A 27,416-nucleotide genomic window follows, 5' to 3' on the forward strand; every position below is an offset into this window, starting at 1 on the left:
CAGAGTCTGGACATTTAGATAAGGATCTGAGCTTAGGATTCCTGCCACAAGTTCCTACTTTGCTTTTCCCAGGGCACCTTTTAAAATAACTACTTAGAGTTGAGCCCACAATAAGTTAGTGACCTCAGCCCCAACCCCCTTATAAATAATAGGTGCCGTCTTCTATCTCTTGCTTGCCTGTAACCTGGGATGGAGGACCACCCTTCTCCCAGCTCACTGCACAGACTGCCTCCCTTGTTTCTGGGATTTGTAAGTAATAAATCTTGTGTCTCTACTTCCTCTTTGTGAGTGTATTAAAACTGCATCTTCAATCAAAATGTCCCCATGGTTTTCACTTCCCCAGAGTGGGAGCCCAGATGATGAGGGAGCTACCTGTCATGTGGATGGCTTGTGCCTCCTCATTCAGCAGGTCATAATCTGTATATTCTTAATTTAATACACCAGCTATAGGCCCACCAATACAAGGCTTTAATGAATAAAGTAGACAGCATGCAAGAACAGATGGGCAATGTAAGCAGAGAAATAAAAATTCTAAGAAAAAAACAAAAGGAAATGCTAGAGACAAAAAACACTGTAAGTGAAATGAAGAATGCCTTTGACGGGTTCATTAGTGTACTGAACATGGCTGAGGAAAGAATCTCTGAGTCTGAGGATATCTCAATAGAAACTTCCAAAATGAAAAAGAAAGACTGAAAAAAAAAACCCATAATACTCAAGGACTGTGGGACAACCACAAAAAGTATAACACATGTATAACGGGAATATCAGAAGGAGAAGAAAGAGAGAAAGGAATAGAAGAAATATTTGAAACAGAAGTAAGTGAGAATTTCCCCAAATTAATGTCAGACATCAAATCACAGATACAGGAAGATCAGAGAACTCCAAGCAGGATAAAGGCCAGAAAACTATACCCAGGCATATCATATTCAAATGGCAGAAAATCAAAGATAACTAAAAAGTCCCGAAAGAAGTCAGAGGAAAATATACCTTACCTGTAGCAGAAAAAAGATAAGAATTACATCCGACTTCTCCTCAGAATCCATGCTGGCAAGAAAAGAGCAGAGTGAAATATTTAAAGTGTTGAGAGAAAAGAATAAAAAACCAGAATTCTGTACTCTGTGAAATTATCCTTCAAAAATGAAGGAAAATAAAGACTTTCTAACACAAACAAAATTGAGGGAATTTGTTGCCTCCTTACAAGAAATGTTTAATAAAAAATTCTTCAGAGAGAAGAAAAATTATACATCAGTAATTCAGATCAACATAAAGAAAGGAAGAAAAACAGAGAAGGAATAAGTGAAAGTAATATAAAAACTCTTACTCTTCTTATTCATAATTGATTGAACAGATAATAGTTTTCTCAAAATAACAATAACAACAATATTGTATGTATGTTTATGTATGCTTATAGACAAGTGAAATGAAAGACAGCAATGATACAAAGGATGGAATGAAGGAATTGGCATTATTTACTTATTATAAAATACACTATCCATGAAATTATACAGTGTTATTTGAGAGGACTTGGATTAGTTGTATATTTCAAACTCTAGGGCAACCACTTAAAACAGGAAAAAAAAGTATAACACATGTTAAGAAAGGAGAAAAATTGGAATCATATAAAATGCTCATTTAAAAAAATAAGCAGAAAAAGAGTAGAAGACAAAAATAGGAAGGGCAACAACTCAAAGCAGTAACTAATATGGTAAATATTAATCCAAATATACCAATAATCACTTTATACATCAATGGTCTAAATAAACCAATTAAAAGACAAAGATTGTCAGAGTGTATCAAAAAACAAGACCCACTCTATGTTGTCTACAAGAAACCCACTTTGAACATAAAGAACATATTGGTTAAAAGTAAATGGATGGAGAAAGATATACCAAGCTAACACGAATCAAAAGAAAGCAAGTAGAAGTAGCTATATTAATTTCAGACAAAGCAGACTTCAAAGCAAAGAAATTTATCAGGAAAAAGGAGGGGCATTACATAATGATAAAGGGGTTAATTCTCCAAGTTCTCCAATTCTCCATAATCCTTAACATGTACTAACCTAACAAAAGAGGGGCAAACTACATGAGGCAAAAACTGATAGAACTGCAAGGAGAAATAGATGAATCCACTATTCTACTTGGAGATTTTGACACCCCTCCCTCAGGAATGGATAGATACAGCAGGCAGAAAATCAGTAAGTGAACTCAAAATCCCAACAATCATCTAGATATAATCAACATCAATAGACTACTTCATCCAAAAAGAGCAGAATACACATTCTTCTCAAGTTCACATTGAACATTCAACAAAATAGAAAGATAGCCATAAAACATATCATAACAAATTTAGAAGACTAGAAATCACACAATGTCTGCTCTCAGACAGCAATGGAATTAAACTAGAAATCAATAATAGAAATATAAATGGAATCCCCAAAAAACATGGAGATTAAACAACACACTTCTAAGTAACATATGGGTCAAAAGAGACATCTCAAAATTTTTTAAAAATATTTTGAACTAAATGAAAGTGAAACACAACTTATCAACATTTCTAGGATGCAGACAAAGCAGTGCTTAGAGGAAAATTTAAAGCAGTGAATGCATATATTTAACAAATTCAATGTCTATTCATGATAAAAACTCTTAGTAAACTAGGAATAGAGAGGAACTTCCTCAACTTGATAAAGTAGCCACAAAAAACTTACAGCTAACATCATACTTAATGATGAGAAACTCAAAGCTTTCCTATTATGTACAGGAATAAGGCAAGGATGTCCCTTCTTACCACTCTTTTTCAAAGTTATACTGGAAGGCCTAACTAATGTAATAAGAAAAGGAAATAAAAGGTATACAGATTGGGAAGGAAGAAATAAAGCTGTCTTTATTGGCAGATGACATAATAATCTATGTAGAAAATCCGAAAGAATTGACAAAAATCTCCTAGAACTGATAAGCAACTATAGCAAGGTTGCAGGATACAAGGTCAATACACAAAAGTCAATCACTTTCTGTATACCCACAATGAACAAATAGAACTTGAAATTAAAAATACAATACCATTTACATTAGCACCCCCCTAAAATGAAATGTTTAGGTATAAATCTAACAAAATATTACAATACCTTATAAGGAAAACCACAAAACTCTGATGAACAAAATCAAAGAACTAAATAAATGAAGAGATTTTCCATGTTCATGGATAGGAAGACAATATTAGTAAGATGTCAGTTCTTCCTAACTTGATCTATAGATTCAATGTAATCCCAATCAAAATCTCAACAAGTTATATTGTGGATATTGACAAACTGATTCTAAAGTTTATATGGAGAAGTAAAAGACCCAGAATAGCCAAAAAAATACTTAAGAACAAAATTGGACTACTGATATTATCCAACTTCAAGATTAATTATAAAGTTACAGTAAGTATGCCTGTGTGGTATTGGCCAAGAATAGGCAAATAGATCAATGGAACAGAGTCCAGAAATAGAACCACCTAAATATAGCTAACTGACCTTTGACAAAGGAGTAAAGGCAATACAATGGAGAAAGAATGTCTTTTCAACAAATTGTACTGGAACAACTGGACATTCACATGCAAAAAAATGAATCTAGACACAGACCTGATACACTTCACAAAAATTGTCTCAAGTTGGATTAGAGACTTAAAATAAAATGCAAAACTATAAAACTCCTAGAAGATAAAATAGGAGAAAACCTAGATGACTTTGGGTATGGCGATGACATTTTAAAAACAACACCAAAGTTACAATACATGAAAGAAAGAACTGATAAGCTAGATTTTATTAAAATTAACTTTTTCTGCTCTGCAAATGACACTATCAAAAGAGTAAAAAGACAGGGCCAGAATGGGAGGAAATATTTGCAAAAGACATGTCTGATATACAAAGAACTCTTAAAACGCAACAATAAGCAGAAAACCCAACTTAAAAATGGGCCAAAGACCTTAACAGACACCTGATAAAAGAAGATGTACAAATGGCAATAAACATGAGAAGATGGCCATATCATATGTCATCAGGGAAATGAAAATTAAAACAACAAGTTACCACTACACACCTATCAGAATGGCCCAAATTCCCGACTGACACTATTTTTATGTCACCAGATGCTGGGAGGATGTAGAGCAACAGGAACTTCATTCATTGCTGGTGGGAATGCAGAATGGTACAGCCACTTTGGAAGACAGTTTGGTGCTTTCTTACAAAACTAACATATTCCTACCACATGATTCAGCAATCTTGCCCCTTGGTATTTACCCAAATGATTTGAAAACTTATATCCACACAGAAACCTGCACACAAATGTTTACAGCTGCTTTATTCCTAATTGCCAAAACTTGGAAGCAACCAGGATGTGTTTCAGTAGGTGGATGGATAAATAAACTGTCAGACAATGGATTATTATTCAGCACTAAAAAGAAATGAGCTATCAAGCCATGTAAAGATGTGGAGGAAACTTAAATGCATATTACTAAATGAAAGAAGCCAATCTGAAAAGGCTACATACTGTATGATTCCAACTGGAGGACATTCTGGAAAAGGCAAAACTATGGAGACAGTAAAGCGATCAGTGGTTGCCAAGGGTTAGGGAGGAGGGTGAGATGAATAGGAAGAGCACAGAGGATTTTTATGGCAGTGAAACTACTCTGTATAGCATAATGGTGTATACATGTCATTATACATTTGTTCAAATCCATAGAATGTACAACACCAAGAGTGAACCCTAATGTAAACTATGGTCTTTGGCTGATAATGATGTGTCAATGTAGGTTCATGAATCATAACAAATGTACCACTCTGATGGAGGATGTTGATAACAGGGGAGGCTATACATGTGTGGAGGCAGAAAATACATGGGAAATCTTTGTACCTTCCTCTCAATTTTTCTGTGGCCCTAAAACTGGTCTAAAAATCTAAAGCCCTTAAAATACAAATACACATACATATACTATTATACATAATTATATTAAATTATATAAATAAAGCATATAATAGTATATATATAAAACACTATAATATATACTATTATTTTTATTTCCTCATAATCATTTCTTCTTAACAAACAAACAAAAAACCAGAAAACTCAATAGGCCTAGAAACAAAGCACATGTTCCTTCAGGGCCTGGGGATCACAACATTGCATCTATAGGGAAAGAAATGTAATGGGGATCCAGCTGTGGAGATAGATAGATAGATAGATAGATATAAAATAATGCTATAATAATGTAGCCAGTATTTATTGGTTTTCAGCCTTTAGAGATAACCAAACAGAAAACTTAGAAGTGGTTGCAGACAGAAGGTAATTGTGGACTACAATAAAGATAGAGGAAAGGGTAAGGGCACTGATATTCTCATTTTACAAGAGAAGATCAAGAAATAATACCAAAAGTTGAAGGACAAGAAAAAGATGCTTACATAGATTAAAATTTCAAAAGTAAAAAAATAAAAGAATTACAACTACAAATATAAATACTGAAACATCAGAAGAAGAGGAGGGGTAATGAATCCAAAGACATATTATGTTTTATGTTGGGAAGTCAATAGACATGAAGTTGGTAGATCAATAAATAAATACAGTTATAAGTACATTACCTATAGTTTTTTTTCTTAAGTGGCCACTTGGAGAATAAAACACAGTTAAAGTATATTTCCTCTGAGAACAGACGTGCAGGTGGGGAAGAAATAAACAGAAAACTACTGCTTTCAGAAGTTGTTCTCTACTGCTCTGATGCCATGTACTTGAAGTAGTTTAGTTAAAAGGAGTTAATGGGAGCTTCACGACTCACTGGATCAGTGATGAAGGAGAAAGGAATGAAGGCTGACCTTGTTTGAGCCCAAGTGATTGGGAAAGGGACCTCAAAGACACAGAAAACCAAGATATGAAATTGGTAACTGATTTGAGGGAAGAACATAAGGACACTGGGAGATGCAGTAAGAATACAACAAGCGGTTAAATAAGTGTCTGGAAAAAATCTGGAGTGAAATATGAATTTGAGAGGCATTTACATATATGTAAGAGTTAAACTGATAACAACAAAAGTTTGAAGAGGAAAACAAAAAAAGAAAGGAAAAATTTTAGAAGCATCTCAGTTAAATTTAGAGCACCCTGGTGAAAGTGCAGGAGGAAGAAGAAAGAGAAATGCCACAGTGTTAATGGGGTCCAAGGAATGAGAAAGTTCACCAAAGTGTGTCCACAATTATAAACACTGACTCCATCAATGAAAATCAAAAGAGCAGAAAATACAAAGATGCCTCTGGCATTCACAGACAATACTTAAAATAGGCTCATGGCAGTTGAAAGCAGATCCATGGCTTTCCTCACTATTTATAATTGGCTATCTCACAACACAGTTGAAAAAAAACTGCTATTTATTATTTTAACTGCATAACACATTAGAAAAACAAAACAAAACAAAACAAAAACATTCTACCAACTCTATTCTAAATCATACTCATCTATTTTGATTGGCTCCAAAAGCATACCATTTGGGAGAACAAATACATGCAATCACAAAAAGCTTAAAGCCAATTTTTCTTCAAACCCAGTGAGGTAACCTTTGGGAATCACATCAGACAACATTGCTATGAAAAAAAACTTGGAAATATTCACATTTTGCTTATTTTTATAAGAAATTTTGTGCACCATTTACCTAGGATCTCCAGAGAGAAGGCATGCAATCATGAGTGTCATGCAGTTAGTATGAAAAGAATGCTTACTATGGTAAAGGTCTCAAGTTACAATCTACAGCTTGAAGGAAAGGTGCATTTGAAGATGAAACCAGGGGGCCTTATGCATAAATTATAAACACAAATATTTTTGTTTCTCAGTGATCATATCAAAAGCTGTTTTTTGCTTCATCAATCTAAGCTTCACCAGTTTAAAATTCTGCCATGCCCATCCTCCTCCAGCTATTGTCTTCTCTCTGTAAAGGCCACACATATTTAGAGCTGCCTAAAGTGGTCTCATTTTCCTACTTCTAACTGACTCCCCAACCCTTCCAGTTTTCTTCTTTTCCATCACTCCATCCAAGCAGCTCTTGCTAATATGAGTTAAAGGCCCTGTTGTTTCAGCGCGCTTCCTATTTCATCTATTATGCTACATTCAGCACCTTGAATCAGTCCTTCATTCTTGAAATACTTTCTTCCCTTTGTTTTCAAGACACAGCACTTCTCTGTCTCCCTGGCAGGAACATAGTCATCTCCCAGGTTTCAATTACCCAGCCATAAGCCCAATACTGTAAAATCTCACCCATATGTACAACTATGTCTCAACATTTAACACTTGCATGACTGGGGCATCTCAAAATTGATCTTATGTTATTCACCCTTGAACCTGATTCTTCGTTTCTTGTCTCAATGAATGGATCCACTATCCATTAAAGTATTCAAGCCAAAAAACTCAGAACTGTCTTTGACACCTTCTCCATCCCCCTGCTGTATTCAACGGGTCATTGATTTTGCTTTCTAAATGTCTCTTGAATCCACACAGCTCTCTTTTTCCAACATCACCCATGAATCCAGGCTGCCACGGTCTCTTACCTGAAGCATGCTAGGGTAGGTTCCTTTGTTATCTCTTCCTATAGGCTTTTTCTTTCTTTCAGAGCATTTATCTCAGTTTGTAATTACACAGTTAATTTTTGAATCCCAACCCCCTGCCCCCGCTATTGTTTACAATGCCAGCCTCCTAACAGGTCTTTCTACAATCACATAGTATTCCTTCCAACCTACAATATTTTCCCCATTTGCAGGGAGAGTCATCTTTTACAAAGTGTAAATCTGACCTTGCACACAACCCTAGTTCTATCAAGCCCTCGCTAAAACTCCTTCAGTGTTTTTGCAGTGTTTCTAGGCTGCAGACCAAAATTCTTAACATGTTCACCAAAGTCCTGCATGGTCTGCCCCTGTCTATTGCTCAGTCTCACTTCACAAAACTCTCCTCTCACTCTGAGCTCTGCCACGCTGACATTCTAATTCTTCAAATGGGTCACACTTGCCCCCACTCCACCACAGTGCCTTTGCACATGCTTACCCCTGCTCAGCCTTGTTTACCCAGTTACCTACAGAGTCTTCAGCTTTGGTTCAACCACTACCTTTCAGAGAAGCCTTTCCTGACCTATGCTAGGTTCCTTTGCTATCTGCTCCCGTAGGCTGTTCCTTTCTTTCAGAGCATTTATCTCAGTCTGTAATTTCACATGCAATCATGCAGTTATTTTATGAATGCCCTGCTTGCCCATTAGTCTGTAAGCTCCATGAAGTCAGGAGCTTCTTTTTTTGCTTGCCATCTTATCTCCAGCTCCTGGCAAAGCTCCTGATGTATAGGGTGCTCAGTAAATATTTGTTGACTGACTATACGCATGAGTAAATAGATTGGGCTTAAAAATAAGTATATGGCTCAGAAGTCAATCCCTCATACCAATTCAGACCTGATTTTCCCCACCTTTTAGCTTAAAATACGTTCTGTTTATTTTTTTCGTATACATCTACAGCCATAAAGATTGTTCACCAAACAGAAATGTTACAGTGCCCATGAATACATTATCTTAATTTCAGACCAACAGAGAATAGTGATGACATGAATACAAGGTTTTTCATACAAATGCTTTAGATAATGCCAAATAGATCCTATAGCTAGACTAAGGGCCTGCTTACATGACTTTCAGAGACACCTGGGTAAATTACTGATCCTTGTTCTGGTCCTACTTCATAGAATTCAGGAACATATTTGGGGTCAGTCCTCTTTTGCCTGGGGCTAGAGGAGGGAAAATAGAAGGCTTCAAAATAAAGGGTGAAATGTCTGTTATGACTTGAGTAGACTTTAGTCTGGCAATCAAATGTTCTAAAACTCCAAAACTGATGACCTATCCCCAGCCGAGGTGCAGAGCCAGCACCATAACTTGTAGGGCCCAGTGCAAAATGAAAATTCAGGGACCCTTGTCCAGAAATCAGGATAAAAATGTTTTCTTTCCTTCTGCAGTCTCTCAATTGACCTGTCATTGTGGGCTTTTGTTGTTACTTTGCTATTTAATGTTACTCTCCCTTGGACACAAAGGGGTATCTCCGGTGCCTAGGTCCCTCCCCTGTGACTGGGTGAGGCACAAATGCCCCAAACTGGCCTTCTCCACTCCCAGGCCTCCACCGGGGTTGGAAGGCAACATCAGTCACTGAAGGGACAGGAGAGCAGGTGGCAGAGAACCCAATGTGGGGAGGCAGGGAGGCGACAGGAGATGGACTTCACATGAGCCAAAGCTCCAAGTCCCCAGTGCACGTCTCATCATCCTATCCAACTTTACTTGTAACACACAAATTCAAAGATAAATTCTTAAGAATTTTAAGATTGTGCCTATAGAGCATTAAATCCCAAGTGCAGAGTCCCATTCTGAGTGCGGGTCCCATGCAGCTAATTGCACTTGTCACACACCCATGAAGCTGGCCTCTTGCCCAGGTGAGATGGTATCTAGCCTAATTCAACATTACAAAGAAGGGTGGAACAGAAGGGGAGGAGTGATGCTCCCAGAAAGTACAATATACCCTCAGACATTCCGACATCACCATCTGAAACTCTGTGCTCACAGGTGCTTCCTGCCACAGGACAAGATTTGTGCCTTTTGGGGAAAATGTTGTGGATCTCTGCTGAGTAACCTAACTCTGCTAACTTTGTCGTGTATCACTCAGATAAGTGCATCTTGTGTAATTTATCCAAGTGTTGTCAGTGTCTGGTGTTTCCTCAAATCTAGCAGACATGCAGCCAAGAACCTGTTTATTTAAGAATTAATCTAGAGCATATGCTCTCTTAGGGCAGGAATGATCATCATCTTAACTTTAATTTACAGTACTATGCATACGTTGATGTTCAATAAATGTTTCTTGAGTTGAAATAATGGTGACTGCTCTTCAAATTACTCTATACCTAAGATAAAAGTCAACTTTTTTAAAGTTGGTGGTTACTAGAACTGTCAGATAAGTCAATCTATTTGGTGTATGAATGTGTATGAATGTGTGTATGTACACACACACACACACACACACACACACACACACACACACACAGAGTCTTAATTCTATACATTTGTTCTCAGAAGTTCAGTGTGGCTATCAGGACCAATCCTACAAATAAACAGATCGAAAACTCCCACAAAGTCTTAATCGGAAGGAAATCTATTTCAAGGAAGTCCTGGTTAAAAATGCAAAATAACTAAAATAATATTTACAAAGAATATTTAAATAACATGGAGAAGAGTTTATGGTATAATTAAATGAAAAACCAAGAGGAGCTAATACAATACTTCAAGTCTTCAAAAGAAGACCATTTACTTACATACACAAAGTAAAAAGATTGGAAGGAAATGTTATCCAACAATACTAGCATTTGTCTCCAGGTGTATAAGATTATGAGGGACTGAAGGGATTTTTTAAATTTATTTTCTGTATTTCTTAAAATTTTCTCCCTCAATAAGCATATGTTGCTTTTATAATCAGAAAAAATATATAAAAAGCAAAGCTTTGAAAGAATAACTTTGTCATTTAAACCAGTAGCTAAAATTTTTTTTTAATAACAAAGGGTTTTTTGTCATCAATAACCTGGTCCCCCAATATATTTGAAAAACTAAGTGGAGACCAGCTTCCTTAGGCAGTTTAAATCTTTATCACCGGGCAGAAAATACTTCATTGTTTGGAAGTAGTCCTGAAGTGTCGCTTAGAAACTAGCTTATCTGAATCCAAATCCCATCCAGTGATTGTGAAATAGGCATGTAAAGTGGACTCTTATCCCATTTCTCTGATTCATATTTTATTCAAGATATTGGTATTACTTAAGTAATTATTGGTTATGCCTCAGTAGCAAATAAATCCTGAAATCTCAGTGGTTTAACTGCAAGGGTTTTTTTTTTTTATTATTTATATCAATCCAATGCAAATCGGTTGGGCAAGCAGTGACTTGGGGTCCCAGGCTCTTCAATCTTGCAACTCCAGCATCTTGGATTTCTCCAATTACGCAGATAAAAGAGAGAAAGAGATGGTAGTGCCACATTGGTCCTTAACTGCCCTGGCCAAGAAACCATCTCTTTACTTCTATACTTTTTTGCCTGAAGGAGTCACATTGTCCCCACCCTAACTGCAGAGACTGGGAAATGTAGAAATGTGCAAGAATATTTGGTTATTATTAACAGTGTCTGTCACAATATTTAATTTTAAAATTTCAAATAACGTTAAAAAAGGACATAAGATTTACCACAATAGGACAAAGTTTAAGAGAGGTTATAAAACAGTGTATTAGCAAAAAGTAATTTTTTAAAGATGAGTGTACTTGAAAAAATTCTAAGAGGATATGACAAGACAGATTATTGATATGAAATGGGGTTGAGGGTGAGATTAAATAGAGTTAAAAGCATGAAACGATACCCTAAGACCTACTTACCATCCTCTGATTTCCAGAGGTTCTATATGGAGACAAAAGAAAAAAAGTGGGGCTTTTAAAATGTCCCAGCAGAAGCTGAGAGCTGCCACAGTTTGCTACAAGATTTTATTTGATTTATGTTGCTTACAATAAACCTTAAAGAGATCCATGCCAATGGTTCTTAAGTGTCACATAAACACAACTTTATATAAACATCAGTCTGGAACTCTAGCAACCTGTACAGAACTGGTGGATATTCAGCAGAACAAACTAGCAAAGGACTTTACTCTCAAGCCTTCACAACTGAGCATAACTTTGTCCATTTTTCTACTTATTTAGTAGAGTGCTCATTTAATGTTTCTATTTTCAGGCAGCAATGTATGTTCTCCGTGGTTTTACACATCAGTTTAGATTTCTCAAGAACATTGTGAATTTACTAGAAAGACTGTTTTCCAATCAAGTACCCTGTGCCTAGTATTGTGCTCTGTGTACTCGGCGGTCTTCTATCAATGTTGGAGATTGATGCATAAGTATTGTAAGTAAAATCAATGGGAGACACACTTGAAATATGATTCTGATAATATATGTGCATGAAATAATTTTTAAAATGTGGCCTCATTCCTATTACTTGGATTAAGTGCATTAGCGCCAAAATGTGAGATAAGTTGTTCCCATATCATATTTTCCTATAAGTAGCCAAGAAAGATTTAAGGTAGAATAATGCTTAACCAAGTTATATTTTTCAGATATTTGTAAAGGATGATCCTGGCTCTTCCACTTTAACAATAGGAGGGAGGGAGGGAGGGAGGGAGGGAAGGAAGGAAGGAAGGAAGGAAGGAAGGAAGGAAGGAAGGGAGGGAGGGAGGGAGGGAGGGAGGGAGGGAGGGAGGAAAAACATCTGTTTTGCACTATTTAAAGAACATTTGGTACTGTCTTTAGATCATGGGTCTTCAACTTTGTTCTCCTTATTGCCATCCAGACAGTATAAAACCACTGAGAGCAAACTATAAAATTCTTATTCGTTGTTAAATAGACAACGTGAAATCAATAGTTTTATTCATTAAGGGATGGAACCTCTGAATAAATGATTTTGTTTGGCTCTTATTAACTTATTAGCCTCTTGAAAAAGAATGAATCATCAGTTTAATTCATCAAGAAATCTCTAAGAAAGTTCAAGTTTAAATAGCTTTTGAACCTAAAATGGCCAAAGATGTAAGCCACCTCAGCACATCCTTTAATAATTTTATCTTGGTTCAGAATGACTCAAATTATTATAAGAATGAATGAGTTGATCCAACATTTCAACTCCCTTATCTTGGACACACTGCTGAAACAATTAAATTTAACTTCCAATCGTGGGGAATTAAATAGGCATGATTTGGTAAGAGCCCTGCTCCAATTTTTTTCTTTCTCCTACAACAAGTCAATGAAGTTTATAACTGAAACCAGTCTCACAGACCTTTGACTCTGCCATTTTCTCAGCACAAATGTTCCTGCACTATGGCTCTGCTGTTCCGGAACAGATGACGCGCCACTCACAGGACAGTCTTTACACTGCTGAACCTCTCATAACTGTGTGGCAGAATTAAGAGCTTCTCTGACATCCTAAAAGCAGAGAGGGCTTGGGCCAATTACATGGTTGGGGGCTGTATTTTAAGTGTCTGTTTACTAGTCTGTTTCCCACATTAAACTGGGAGCAACAAGACAGAGTCCCTTGTAAGCATCATTGTGTTCTATTTCCAGCATGTATCTCAACACTGACAAATGTTTAATTCCTTCTTTTTTTTATTTGAAAGGTGTTCATGGAATACTAAATTTTAGTTAAATCAATACATTCAGGAGTCATGGGGCAGAAACAAGCATGTAATTAAGTTATTTGAAGACTTTCTCCCTTCTATCCAAATTTTTTTCCAAATGCTAGTCATCTAACAAAAGGATCTCCTCCTTGTGTTCTTGGCCTTAACTAATGTTGAAAAATAGAAAAGGAGATTATCTCAGATAAACCATTGCCATGAATTCTAGCTGCATGAAGAAAGCTAGGAGGAGCTGAAAAGACTTGGAAATTTTAAGTTATTTTACTCAAAAAAAAAAAAAAAACTACTAATACGTGACAAACCTCAGCAATGCATTTGATGCTAAAATTCCTACTCATATTTGCAATCCACAGTTAGTTTTTTGATAGCAGTCCTCTCCCTCTCCTAGTCTCCTTCCGGTCACCCACTTTCCTAGATGGAACAAGACTTCTGTTTTGAAGTTTTCTACTACGGAAGGAGCTAAGTCCACTGAGCTGGGAGCATTAAAAAAAGAAGAAGAAGGGAAAAAAACTGCCACAGCCTGACACTCAAAACAGGAATGAAACCTGGAAGTGCGTTAATTAATTCTAGATGTCTGTTTCCCTTGAACATGTCCTCTTGGCCAGTTTCCACATAGTTCATACACATGAAATACATAACACTGTAAGATATGAAATAAGATTGACAGAGAAAATAGGAATTGAAAAAGAAAATAACTGTCCATAAGACATTTGACTGGAAATAGGGAGACTCACCTCCTATTAAGAAGCTGCGGCCGTGATCTCAGCCTGGAGCGATGCCCGCCAACACTCGACTCTAGCCCAGTGGACGCCTGAACGCCACCACGCATCAGACTCAGCTGGAGAGCTCGCTAAAACACAGTTAAAATACAGATTGTAATTCAGAAGGGCTGGGAAAGGACCAAGAATTTGCATTTCTAACAGGCTTTCAGGTGGCGCTAATGTTGATCCACGGACCACGCTTTGCATAGCACTGCTCTAGACTACAGAGTTAAAAATGACAAAACCAAAACCTATTTTCACTAAGAATCAAAAGGATATAACAATGCCTAGTTGTCAGGAATAAGATGTCAAAATTTTTAGCTTAATGGTGGTGTCATTGACCTGCTTGGAAATTAAAAAGAAAGCCAGTAAGAAGAGTGAGAGATGAGTTTTGTTTTTATAAATGCTGGAGTAGAGATGACATGAGGATATCTATATGTCCATGACCTGTCAGAGGGCAGGAAATAGATGGTTGTCACAGGCATAGAGTTAGAATTCAGGTTTAAAGATAAATATTTGTGAGTCTCATCAACTCATAGCTAAACCCAAGAGCCCATAAAGACTGGGGTCTGGGAAGAAACCAGAGAGCTATGCACAGAACCTCAAAGAATTCAATATTATGGGTTAGGAGAATAAAAGACATCACAGGAGAGAGAAGAGCTGGTTACAAGGATTATGAGGGAAGAAGAGGAGCCAGTAGATGAGTGAGTGCTGCAGGCATTTAAAGAAGGGAGTTATGTTTATTAATAAGTGGTCTCTGCTGAGTGTTTCAAAGAGAATGAGGAGGATGAAAACCAAAGAGAGACGCCCCAAGATTAGGCTTTATAGTCACTGAAAAACTTCTGAAAGCATTGTATCAGCTGCACAGAGCAGAATCCAAACTGCAGATGGTTAAGAACAAAATGGGAAAAGGAAAAGCAAGGCAGTCAGCACGATTAAAAGGGAGAATCATATTGAACTTAAACTTTGTTTACAGAACTAGGAGTCGGTGACATCTATGATGTTTACAACTTCCTTTTTCTTTTTCATTTTAAATTTCCAAAGAGCCATTTATAGGTTGTGGTAGGCTAGAAAATGTTTCCTCGAAAGAGATCCACATCCTAATCCCTGAAACCTGTGAATGTTACCTTCCACGGCAGAAAAGGGTCTTTACAGATGTGATTAATTTAAGGGTCTTGGGGAGAGTAGCCTGGATTATCCAGCTGTCTCCTACATGCAATCACAGGTATTGCTATAAGAGGGAGACAGAAGGACATTTCATACACCAGAACAAGAAAGTAATGCGACAAGTGAAGCCAAGATGTTATGCTGACAAAGGCTATGGTGATGGAGGAAGAGGCCATGCAACAAGGAATGCAAGGAAGGTTGCTCCAGAAGCTGGAACGTACAGAGGGAGAGTGGTCCTGCTGACACCTTGATGTCAGCACCTTGATTTCAGCGTCTGAGCCTCCAGAATTGTAAGGGAATAAATTGTGTTGCTTTAAGCTACCAAGGTTGTGGTACCTTGTCACAGCAACCAGAGGAAACTAATATATAGGTCAATACTCAATATTATCTGGCAATAAATTTAGTCCATTCAGTCACCTACTCAGACCAAAAAAAAAAAAAACCCACTCTGAGAAACTATGAGATATTTCTCAGTGGAGGGTCATGATATTTTATTCCTCTTCTCTCACCCAATTTGGTAAGAAATAGATTTGCTCTGTTGCATGAACTTGGAGGCTATCACTATTTAAATAATTTGAAAAATTAGAAGATATGGATTTTATCCTCTAAAATGTTAACTTTTTAAAAAAACAGGGTAGCCAAAATGGGATGTCCAACTAGCAATTTAATCAGAACACATGCCAGAAAGTACAGTCATCAGTATTTCATAACACAGATGCTGAGATGAAAATCTCATTTTCCCAGGAACCATTTTAAAAAAAATCAATGAAAACAATTCTGACAGGAAAAAATGAGTGCTCGCTTCAGCAGCACATATACTAAAATAGGAAAAAATGAAATTTAAGCATAGCTAGGAAATTCCAGAAAATCAATAGTGTATGGAAACTGAGAGTTTTGTATAAAAAAAGATACTTTGTATTCAATAGTACTCTTTAAAAAAAAATCATCACTTATAGCAACTCAACAAAAAAACAACTCAATTTAAAAAATGGGCAAAGGAATTAGATAGACATTTTTCCCAAGATATATTAATAGCCGATGAGCACATAAAAAAATGTTTGACAGTGCTGACCATTAGGGAAATGCAAATCAAAACCATAATAAAATACTACTTCACACCCACTAGTTATTATTAAAAAAAAAAGATGTTGGCAAAAATGTGAGGAAATTGGAACCCTTGTACATTGCTCATGGGAACATAAAATGGTGCAGTCACTATGAAAAACAGTATGGCAGTTCCTCAAAAAATTAAACATAGAATTACAGGTTAAGGCTCAGCCCCACAAGACTGCCCCCCACTTCAGATGCCAGTCACAAGTCTGGGCCTCCCCTACTTCTGGATGACTGGCTATAAATCAGAGATTCCCACAGCCCTTTCCTTAGGTCAATAATTTGCTGGAATGGTTCACAGAACTCGGGAAAACCCTTTACTTACTATTACAGGCTTATTGTGAAGGCTAGAACAAGACAGCCAGATGGAAGAGATGCACAGGGCAAGCCACAGGGGGTGGGCAATACAGAGCTTCTACGCCCTCTCCAGGACTGCCACCTCCCAGCACCTCAATGTGTTCACCAATCCAGAAAGCTCTCCCTTTGTTTAGGGGTTTATGGAGGCTCCAATGCATAGGCATGATTGATTAAATCATTGGCCATTGGTGATTAACTCAATCCCCAGACTCTCCACCCTCCCAGGAGGTCAGGGGTGGGGCTGAAAGTTCCAACCCACTAATCACTTGGTCCGTCCCTCCGGCAACCTGCACCCTCCTCTGGGAGAAACCTCATTAGCGTAAAGTTAGGTGCGGTGAAAATAACAAAAGCTGCTTCTCCTCATCCCTAACACTCTAGAGGTAAGGGTTTCAGAAGATTTGCTCCAGGAACTGGGAACAAAGACCAAATGTATATTTCTTATTATATCATAATATCGAGAGGCAACTGGAATCCAAATGTCAGCACTATTGTCATTTACTCCTATGATTAAATCAATACTTCTCATGCCGGAGTTCTCCCTGGTGAGCATGATTTTGCCTGTCTCTGACAGTGAAAGCATTTAATGAGTGCCTGTCCTCTGTATATCTGAGTAAGATGGAGATAATGATTCTTTCTAGGGTTTTGATCATTAAATGGGAGAACACATGGCATACAATTATAATACAAAGGCATTCCATAAGTTAGCTACGTGTATGCATAAGGTATTTTTTAATTTTTAATTTAATTTTTATTTTATTGGAGTATAGCTGATTTACAATGTTGTGTAACATTGTTCTGCACGCTCTGCAGCAGGTGGGATCTTAGTTCCCTGACCAGGGATCAAACCAGTGCCTCCTGCATTGGAAGCGTGGAGTCTTAACCACTGGACTACCAGGGAAGTCCTGATAAAATTCTAAAATGGAAATTATGGAAGGGAATTAGCAAGGAAAGATCAATAGGGTGCAATTTGAGAGAAAGCTCAGACATCTAAGTGGGATAAGTTGACAAGAAGGTGGCAGTCCTTCCCTAGCTTTCCTTGACTTCACGTATAGCGCAAGACAACATCCTAACCAATCCCTGAGCAGCAAAGTGGTATAAGTCAGTATTTCCAAAGTGTTTCTGAGAAGAACACAAGTCCCACCAGACAAATGGGAGTGATAACAGTCTATAGTCAGATAAGTTTGTGAAGTGCTTGGCTTTAAAAAGTTAAACCACTTTCTTTACTGCAGGACTCCTCAAACCCTTGGATACGCTTTATGCATTGTCAGTCACCAAAAGACTGATCTAGCATGCATGTAGCATTCACCAAATAAATGGAATTACAGAACATTGTTTTTGTGGCTTCTTTCTCAAGAATAGTATTCCCAAAAACACTTTGGAAACCCAGATTTAAGAAACAGGAAAAGGGGGTTTCCCTGGTGGCGCAGTGGTTGAGAATCCGCCTGCCAATGCAGGGGACATGGGTTCGAGCCCTGGTCTGGGAAGATCCCACATGCCGCGGAGTGACTGGGCCCGTGAGCCACAATTACTGAGCCTGCACGTCTGGAGCCTGTGCTCCGCAACAAGAGAGGCCGCGATGGTGAGAGGCCCGCGCACCGTGATGAAGAGTGGCCCCCGCTTGCCGCAACTAGAGAAAGCCCTCGCACAGAAACGAAGACCCAACACAACCAAAAAAATAAATAAATAAATAAGCCTACACCTTTAAAAAAAAAAAAAAAAGAAAAGAAACAGGAAAAGGAGCTGCTTCAGTAAGCAGAAGACTCACCAAGAGGAAAGTGAAATGGATTCATAAAGTTTAATAGAGATGTTTTCAAAAAGTGTCAGGCAAAACCCAATAGAAGAAGTGAGGGGGCTGTGACTGTTAAAAAAGAAGAGAAAGATCCAGTGCAGGTTAAAACCACCAGATTCTGATGTGATTCAGAGAAGATTCTACTGAGTTGGTTCAGAGCTTCAAAGCCTGTGTCCTTGACTGACCTGGACTGACCCTTTTCTTCTCTTCTCTCTAGGCTGTCCTTACTCAAATACCAAATACAAAGTAATATGATAAATATCCTGTTGTGTAAACAGGATATGAAAATAGGACTCCCAAGTCTGTTTTGGCTGACACCTCAGAGTGACAGGTGTCCACTATTGCCACACCCAAGCAATACAATAGCAAGGTTGTGTGGAGCCTGAAAAGAGCTAACAAAGAACCAGTTGTGTAACCCTTGGCTTACCAAACACTTCCAGCCGTTTAGAAAAGAATAGGAAGCTAAATGGCAAGAAGATGTCTTTAGAGAGAACTGTTGGTGGGTTATGAGCCTAGGGAAGTGGGTCCTTAACTTTCCTCAAACCACATGAGAGGATCTTCAAGACCATTTGAAGGGCTTGATATGGATGCCTTTAGTTTGGGATACACAGTAGCGTCGCCAGCTAAGTGTCAGACACCAGGCTAAAAGTGCGAGGCTGTGGCTGGAGACCCTGCTCTGAAGATAAAGCAGGCATGAGAGCTGCACTTAGCACAGTCTGTCTTAGCTCATGCTGTTATAACAAAATACCATGAACTGCGTGCCCTAAACAACAGGCACTGACCTCTCATAGTTCTGCAGGCTGGGAAGTCCAAGATCCAAGTGCCAGCCCGGTCCAGTTCTAGTGAGGGCCCTCCTCCTGGCTTGTAGACGGTGCCTTCTCACTGTGTCCTGACATGGCAGAGAGGAAGAGGAAGCAAGCTCCCTGGTGCCTCTTCTCATATAATCCCATCACGGCAGCTCCGCCCTCACGAGCTCATCTAAACCTAATTGGCTCCCAAAAGCCCCGCCTCCTAATACCATCACACTTAGGGGTTGGGGGGCTGGGGGACACAAGCATTCAGTTCCTAGCAGTCTGCAATCCCAGTGTTAGCACTTCTCCTGGGCTAGAGATGGCCAGGAGTTTAAAGACGAGGAGGAATTTTACATAACCAGCTGGAGAAAATGTATTGATGTCAGTTATTGAACCACAGATAAGGCGTTGCTAGCGTTTGGTGGGGAGGGGGTCCCTGAGACCCACAGAACTGCCTCACCCGCCCAGCCCCTGTGAGGGGCAGCTTTATTCACCATGGCTAGAGGAAGCCAACGTCTTCATAAATCGGGACCAGTCAAGTAAAACCTTCCTTGCACCTTACCCTTTTCTCCACTCCTCGTATTTCAAACCTGGAGGGATTCGAAGCCTAGGCTACAAAGTGAGGGGAAGGAAAAAGAAGCTGGCATGCAGAAGACAGAAACAAAAATGAACAGATCCTACCCCTCTGACTGAAGTCTGGAGCGGAGGTAGAGGAGAAGTTTTAACTTAGTTCTGACTATTTCATGACTCTCAGTATTTTATTCACTGAAATGAGATTCTTTGAATAGGAATAGAAGGCTTAATATCTGAGCATGAGATTTCAACTAGAGATAAAGAGAAAACTATCTTCACAGAATGGATGAGGGATGGATAGTACATGAATAAAAGTACTTTTGATTACACCTTAACTGTTTTGCTCCTTCAATGTACAAGTTCAGCTTATAACCCTTAAGAAGGATTAAACTGGAAATTCATTTTTATTCCTAATTTGTTTTGTAAGACCAACTGCCTCTGTCTCCTTACTACCCATTACTCCTTATAATCTTGAAACTCATTTTCTGTAGAAACTGCCAATACCAGTTATTGGTGGGGTCTGTCAAATAATGTTTAAATTCCATTATAATGTACACTATTTCAGAAAAATCAAATCCAGCCCCATGTTAGAAGAATGATATATGGTGACACAGTTGGTTTTATCCGAAAAAGAAAAAGCAAGAATGATTTCATATCAAGGCATTATTAATGTAATTCATCACATCAGGTGGTCAAAGGAGAAAAAAATATTATAAAATTCTTTAAATCATTATAGATTTTAGCAAATCTTGGAAAATGAAGAAGAGTAATACCTTCTTGTGATAAAAATCTTCTCAAATTTCCATGTCACCAACTTATTCAATGATTGAACACTAAAGTCATTTTCTTCAAAGTCAGAAACAACTTATGGTTTGGGAATCAATAAAAGATTAAGGATATAGAATAGAAAGCCTAAAAGAAAGATTCAAATATAAACAAAGAAATCTGGCCAGTATCATTTCAAATCAATGGGAAATTGATAGGGACATTAATAAATGGCATTGGAACAATGGCTAACTTTTCAGGGAAGAAAACAGAAGACCACTTCAAATACTTTTCACACAGATTTAAGATATAGATGAAAAAAATGATCATAAGTACCACTAGAAACTATACGTCCATATTATCTTGGGGCAGAGAAAGCTCAGTTAATAAAAGGTAAAAGTCACATACACGTAGAAGGATATATTTGACTATAGAAATTTTTTTCTATACAACAAAAGTTACCGTAAACAAATGCCCACTAGGGGGCATTCCTATGAAAGTGGCCTAGGGACAAGTAAACCACAGCAGATCTATTCTCTGTCACAGGTAGAATCCAACCATTTCAGACTCCATCACTCAAAGTAGAGGAGTGAATAGTCATCGGATTCTGCATGTGGACCTGGCTGGGTGTTTTGCTTCCACCCACCTCTGATAAACACTAGCGTCTGGGTTACACAATCATGAGATGCTGTGATAAAGAGCTGGCAACACAGCACCCTAATTACTTCCAAGACAATTAAGTAAACATAGTATCATTTCATGGTGTAGCTGGGGTAGGGAAATAATTCTCTACTCTGGTTGCGCATTAAAAGCACCTGGAAGGCTTTTAAGACGTGATATAGGAAGAGCAGGACCTACCCCAGACATTCTAATCCAATTCACCTGAAGTGACACAACGGCCCTTTTTTTTTAAGTTTCCCAGTTATATAATCTTTCATCATAAAACAAAGGGGATGTATTTATTCCTCAACAGCAAATCTGTGGCACAGGAAGCCTTTTTAAAAAAATAATGGTGATTTATTCTCTAATCAGAGATACACAGAGTCTTCTAACCTGAACAGCCCTACTCAATGATTCTGAAAGTAGAGACACACCTTCCTTCATGACAGATCTGGTTTCTGGTTAGAAATGACTTAAGAAGCTACAATTTAGAGTCCCCTGCACCCTAAAAACCTCTTACACTTCAACATCTTTTCCTCTTTGTAACTTGATATTTAATTGTTATAATTTTAAATCTACCGTTCTCTGTAGTGAGAGAGTACAATGCAGTGATTAATTAGCTAAAGAAGCTTCATATTTGTATTTTTGAAGACAGGCATAAAGGACTTCCAAGATCAGACAAGGCATATGGCACACATTCATGTTGACACAATGAGAGCTCTTGAGTTATTTTTCCAAGTCAATACATTTGCCAGGCAAAACAAAAACAACAACAGAAACCTGTCAGGAAGGCAGCAAGACTTCAGCATGAACTCCTAGATATTTTGTACATAAGCAAACAAACATCTTCACACACAGTACATAAACCCTACTCGATTTCTCTCTGGAGAGAAAAACACCCTTCGATTTCAGCGTTGTCTCTAATGACTGAGGAACGTGATCCCTAATCGTCACTGAAATCCTCACAACAAATGCCTTGGGCTGGGTTAACATCCTACGGCATTTTGCTCAATTTTTAGGTTTTGCAAAATTATTTGACCTTTTAGTATATTTATCCTACCTACACTAGATAGTTTGAACTAGTTTCTTAAAGGCCAGGAATGTTCCTTTTTAAAAAAAAAATCTTTACCCTACAGTACCTGGTACCAATTAGCAGTCAAATAACAACTGAATAACAGTTGTTTAAAATCTTCTTTACCCTAAAGCAGGAGCTCACGTGCATGTGAATCCAAGTACACAATCCTTGAAGTCTCCCCAAATTCTATTTGTCATACGGACCTGTCAAGATACTCAGATATGGGAGGAAAGGGGGACAGGCAGCTGGAAGTGGTGGCAAAGACAGCTTCTTGGCTTTGGGGTCTCAGAGGAAAGTTCCCTCAGTTTCTCCATTCTCCAATATTCTCCACTGCCATGGGGGGGGGGGGGTGGTTTCAGACAGCATCAGGAGCAGCAAACATCACCAAGGGAGAAGCCCAAGGCCCAGAAGGAGAATAGGATAGGGTAACTGTGGCTGTCATATTAATCTGTGGTCAAATGGGCACTCCTTTGGGGGAAACCCAGAAATATTAGGGGAGAGGGTCCCTTGTTAGCAGGGGTAGGAAAAGTCCTACATAGGCATTTGGAGGCACAAACAGAAACTTGAGCATACTGGTGTCCTTGTGCCCATCTGTATCCTCAGGCTGGTGAAATATGGTCATGCTGAGTTGTTGCCATGTGAGAATGCCAGAGACGTGCCACGTGTGCTTTCTCCTGATGCTCCCAAGCCCTCCATCTATTTTTATTGTGCCTCCCTGCTATCCCAGACCCCTCCTCTAACAGCACAAACCATATACGGATGAGGGTTGGGCTTGGAGAGTCAAGATTCAAACCTTAGATTGTGTGAGATATTCAAAGCTCATGCGCTTTCCTCTACACCATGCCATGTGTGGGTCAGACATGCAAATAATGGAAACATAAAGTAGATGGTACCTTTTACAGAATTTACTACCATTAAGGAAAAAAAGTATCCAAAACAAAGAAATTTGGCAAAAGGAAGCCTGCATATCTTTTCAAAGTCATCCTTGAACATCATCTAAGAGGCCCACTCAAGGATTATTTCTTTCTCTGGGAGAATATACCTGTCTCTAACTTGCTATTTAATATGATTCTACAAGGTTATGTAAAAACTTGTCAACTTTTGCCCAGAAGACATGCAAATCGTTTCTGTTCAATAGAAAAAAATAACCCCAAATATTATGATTTTATTGCCCTTTAGGATATTAACCAATTTGTCTCTAAGCCAATTTATTTTAGCACACCATCCCCAATAAACCATAAAATTCTCTGTTCATCAAACAGAGAATTTTTTGAACCAGCTTATGCTGCTTGTTACCTCATTCATGAGTTAAGTAAATCTTTGACAAGTGCTCACTGTGTACTTACAGAAGCGTCATGATAAGTTTTTGAAAATCCTGCTTTGACACTACAACACATTGTGAAGATCTAGCATAAGAAGTGTTTATATGCAGTAGCGGCCAAGACAAAGGAAAGGCTTCACAGATGAAATGGCACTGAGGTGAGCCTTGAGGCATGGACAAGATTTCACCAGTGGCCGTAGGAAGGAAAGCCAGTGCAGGCACAACTTCAAATATTAACAGGTTTACATGGAAAGCTGACAAAGAGGTTCTAACCTAGATCATTTAGAAATACTTATTTTAGACCCATTTTATGTAATCTTCTAAATTAAATATTATCAAATAGAATCCATCAATGAAAATAATACATTATGACCAAATAAACTTATTCCAGGAAGAGAAGGGATGTTCAATATCTGAAAATCCATCGACAAAATAAAGTATATCAAGAAATTATAGGAGAAACACCATGTGATGTCAATAAATGCAGGGACAAAGCCTCAAAATTAGATCACCATTTCTAATAGAGACAGTAAGTAAAATGGAAACTACTTAAATATAATAAAAGTTATTTATCAAAAATCAACAGCAGATATCATAAATAATGAAAAATAAAGCCATTTTTCTCTCTTTTTTGGGGGGGGCCACGCCTCAAGGCTTGTGGTATTGTAGTTCCCTGACCAGGGATCCAACCAGGGCCCACAGCAGTGAAAGCGCCTGGTCCTAATCACTGGACCACCAGGGAATTCCCTAAAGCCATTTTTCTTAATACCAGTACTAGACAGAGTTGATGGCTACAACCATTATTATTCACTGTTCTGAAAATGTTAACAAATGCCACACAGGTTTTAGAAAAATCAAATACCATGTAAAAATCATAGGAAAACAAGGTTAATCCCTTTGCAGACAAGACTGTTTTTTAAAAAAGAAAGAAAAAAATGAAAGAAAGAATTTACATGAATTGGTGAGGTGGCTAGGTACAGGATAATTTGTTTAAATCAATGATTTTCCCTGTTTAGCAATAATCACTGGGAAAGGGAAATGAGAAAGAATTTTCATTCTTTATGACAATAACAAGGAAAAATACATAGGAGTAGATTTAACAAGAATTTTATATGAAAAAAATTTTGAATCCTATTGAAAGACACAAAGTAAGATATGAAGAAATGGAAAGATGTGTACTATGTTCCTGGATAGGAAAAACAGTATTATGGAAACACAGATTCCTCCAAAATTAACATATAAATCTAATGGAACTTCAATTAAAAATCTACGAGAGATGATTAAATTATATATTAAAGTCTTTATAGAATCTTAATTCCCCTAAAACCTATCTTGTGTTTGGAAATGTTCACAACCTCAGTGTATAGCCTTTTTTTTCTCCACCAAATTTCCACCAAGGGGAGGGTTATGCTATAGTCCCAGGTTTTCAGCCATCTTTCTACCTCTTCTGTGTGGTTGGTAGCCTACAGAAAACTCTATTATGTACTAAAAGGGGCTGAGAAGGGACATTTGCTCTGGTTTAATGCATGGAGGAAGGGGGGGGGGGCAGAGAGGGAGGGATGAAGTAGGACCAGTAGCATTCCTCTTTGTACTAAAGTTTATTTTTTCTAAAATATTTCTCTGAAGGCATCTTACTCTTTACCATGAAGGCCCTGTCTCACTTACATGATAAATGTACACTCCTGTTAACATAACCTAGACCTTGTTTCTTGTGCACAAATAACCTTAGCCTAAAAGAGCATGTGCCTGTCCTGGTCCTGGGCACTTCACATCGAAGTTTTCCTTCCTCAGCGAACAATGAAGAACATCTTGTTCACATGGGCTCTTTCTAATTCCTATTTTTCTCCCCTTGGTCCACAACTGGTTTGCAGCATGACAAGAGTGTGGCAGCACCTCAGTTCATGCAGCCTGAATAAGATCAGCTAAGGAGGAGAATGGATATTTGGAGGTCAAGTTGTCCCCAGAGGAGTTTAGAAGGACAGAAGCCCTGTGAAATCTGACACTGCCTTCTTCATACCCCAATCTGGGGCATTTTGCCCACAGTTCCTGGAGACTCCTCTGAGGTCCTCCCAGAGATCCCAGAACCTCTCAATGACAATATGCACTCTTCTTGCTTAGCTTAAGTAATGTGTGTTAAGCTCTATTTCCTCTCATGAACACATTGTTTTTTTAATGGGTAGAAAACATTGTTTCATTCAAAGACTTCCCTGTGTTGAAACTATAATTTAAAGTTTTATAGAAAGACAGCTACAATGAATTTATAATAAGTCTGTCATTTCAACTTCCTAAAACCACAAATAGTATACTCCCCTGGGCATCAGTTTATTTAAATTGCAGGGATTTGTTATTGTTGTTGCTTTTAAATAAAAGAGCTTCCTGGCTTCAAGAATCTCTGTTGAAAATTAGTCTTTGGAAAATCAGCCATCCGCACAGAACAGTTAAAAAGAAGTCAGACCACTTAATTTGCCTAATCAAGAACTTGAAACCTTCATCCTCAAACTCATAACATTTGCCAACTCATTAAAAGAGGAATTGCTTGTGTCTGCCATCTACAAACAGAACCAGTGGACACTACAAAAGACAGCAATCTAAAAGCATCCTTTTGGGTAATAAAACCACAGCTGCTGTCCAGGCAACAATACTGTTTATTATATTCAATTACTAAAACAAAACAAAATATAAAGTGTTTAAAATGGGCCAGCTAATAAACACTCATTACTTACTGCATAAGCACCCTCAGGAAATATTTTACATCATAAACATCAACTGATACGGAGGACATTTTTGTTATTCTCACTAAACACAAAGCTACTTCTCAGTCAATAGTTACTCAATTCGTTCTTCAAATCCCACTCCTCTTTCACCGATAATCATTTATGAGCATCTATGTGTCTAGCACTAATCCTTCCTAAATGATCTGTATTAGTTAGTGAGTTTTAGTTTTTCATATCCCAAAATGTACCTTTCACATCTGACAGTTTTAAGTGAAAGGCAACTCCTTGTGATGTTAAAAGGTTATTCTTTAAGTTTATGGTCACATTTTAAACCTAATCCCCTGAAGTGAATTCATTTTAAGCAAATATGAATTCATTCCTATGACAGATTTCTCTGGAATAGCTGTCTCCTGGAGTCTTCTATTAAAACTAACCCGAAACAAAGCTCAAGGCAAGAAAAAACTCCAAAAATCTCTCTACCATTCCAAAAGCAACTTTAAAGTTCCAATGAGTGAAATAGAGTTTGACTAGTTAATTACACTCTATTAAACATGCCAACAGCTTTATCAAAATACCTATGTTCACCAGCAAAGGAAGGCAGGTTGCTTACCTGCTTCTTGACTTTGACTTGCTCTGCCAGCAAGGTTGTTGGAAAGGTCAGGACTCTTAGAGATGACTCAGACGGTGACGGGATCATGTGGGCTCTGAATGGTTCCCCGCTTCTTCATGAAGCATTGCAGAAAGCCATGAAAGCTGTTCAACCACGGGAAATGACTGGGGAAAGAGGAGCTCAGCTGACAAATGAATATCACTCATCTCACCCCACAATAGCGTGTCAAGCCAGCTCGCACTAAAATGGGTGGGGCGAGGGCACGGATACGTACGATGCCAGCTGTGTCTTTCATATCTCGGACCTCAGCTGAGTCCTTCTCCTAATGGGGGAAAGCCCTGTGCAGCAAGAGGTCACACGAGTACACCCCTTCTGTAAACCAAGGGGACATGAGCTCACTGTGTAACCCCCCTTCACCTTTCCCAGCTGTCTTCCCCTTGATTAGCTCCTTCTTGGAAAGGCCTAGCATAAGCCCATTCTACTTTGCTGGACGAT

At 38.2% G+C, this 27,416-nt stretch overlaps 1 long non-coding RNA gene across 1 annotated transcript in view; it reads right to left on the reverse strand.

The window, feature by feature from the left end:
• The window catches only part of LOC309628823, a 171,623-nt gene that overhangs the window by 136,925 nt on the left and 7,282 nt on the right, over positions 1-27,416 (reverse strand). Inside the window, exons 2-3 of the long non-coding RNA XR_014244730.1 lie at positions 26,922-27,085; positions 13,963-14,078 (exon numbers count right to left, since the gene is read on the reverse strand). This is a non-coding gene — a long non-coding RNA (uncharacterized lncRNA). The remainder of the gene's footprint in view (positions 1-13,962; positions 14,079-26,921; positions 27,086-27,416) is intronic.

This window comes from Balaenoptera borealis, assembly GCF_965194805.1.
Source record: "Balaenoptera borealis genome assembly, chromosome: 5".
NCBI lineage: Eukaryota > Metazoa > Chordata > Mammalia > Artiodactyla > Balaenopteridae > Balaenoptera > Balaenoptera borealis.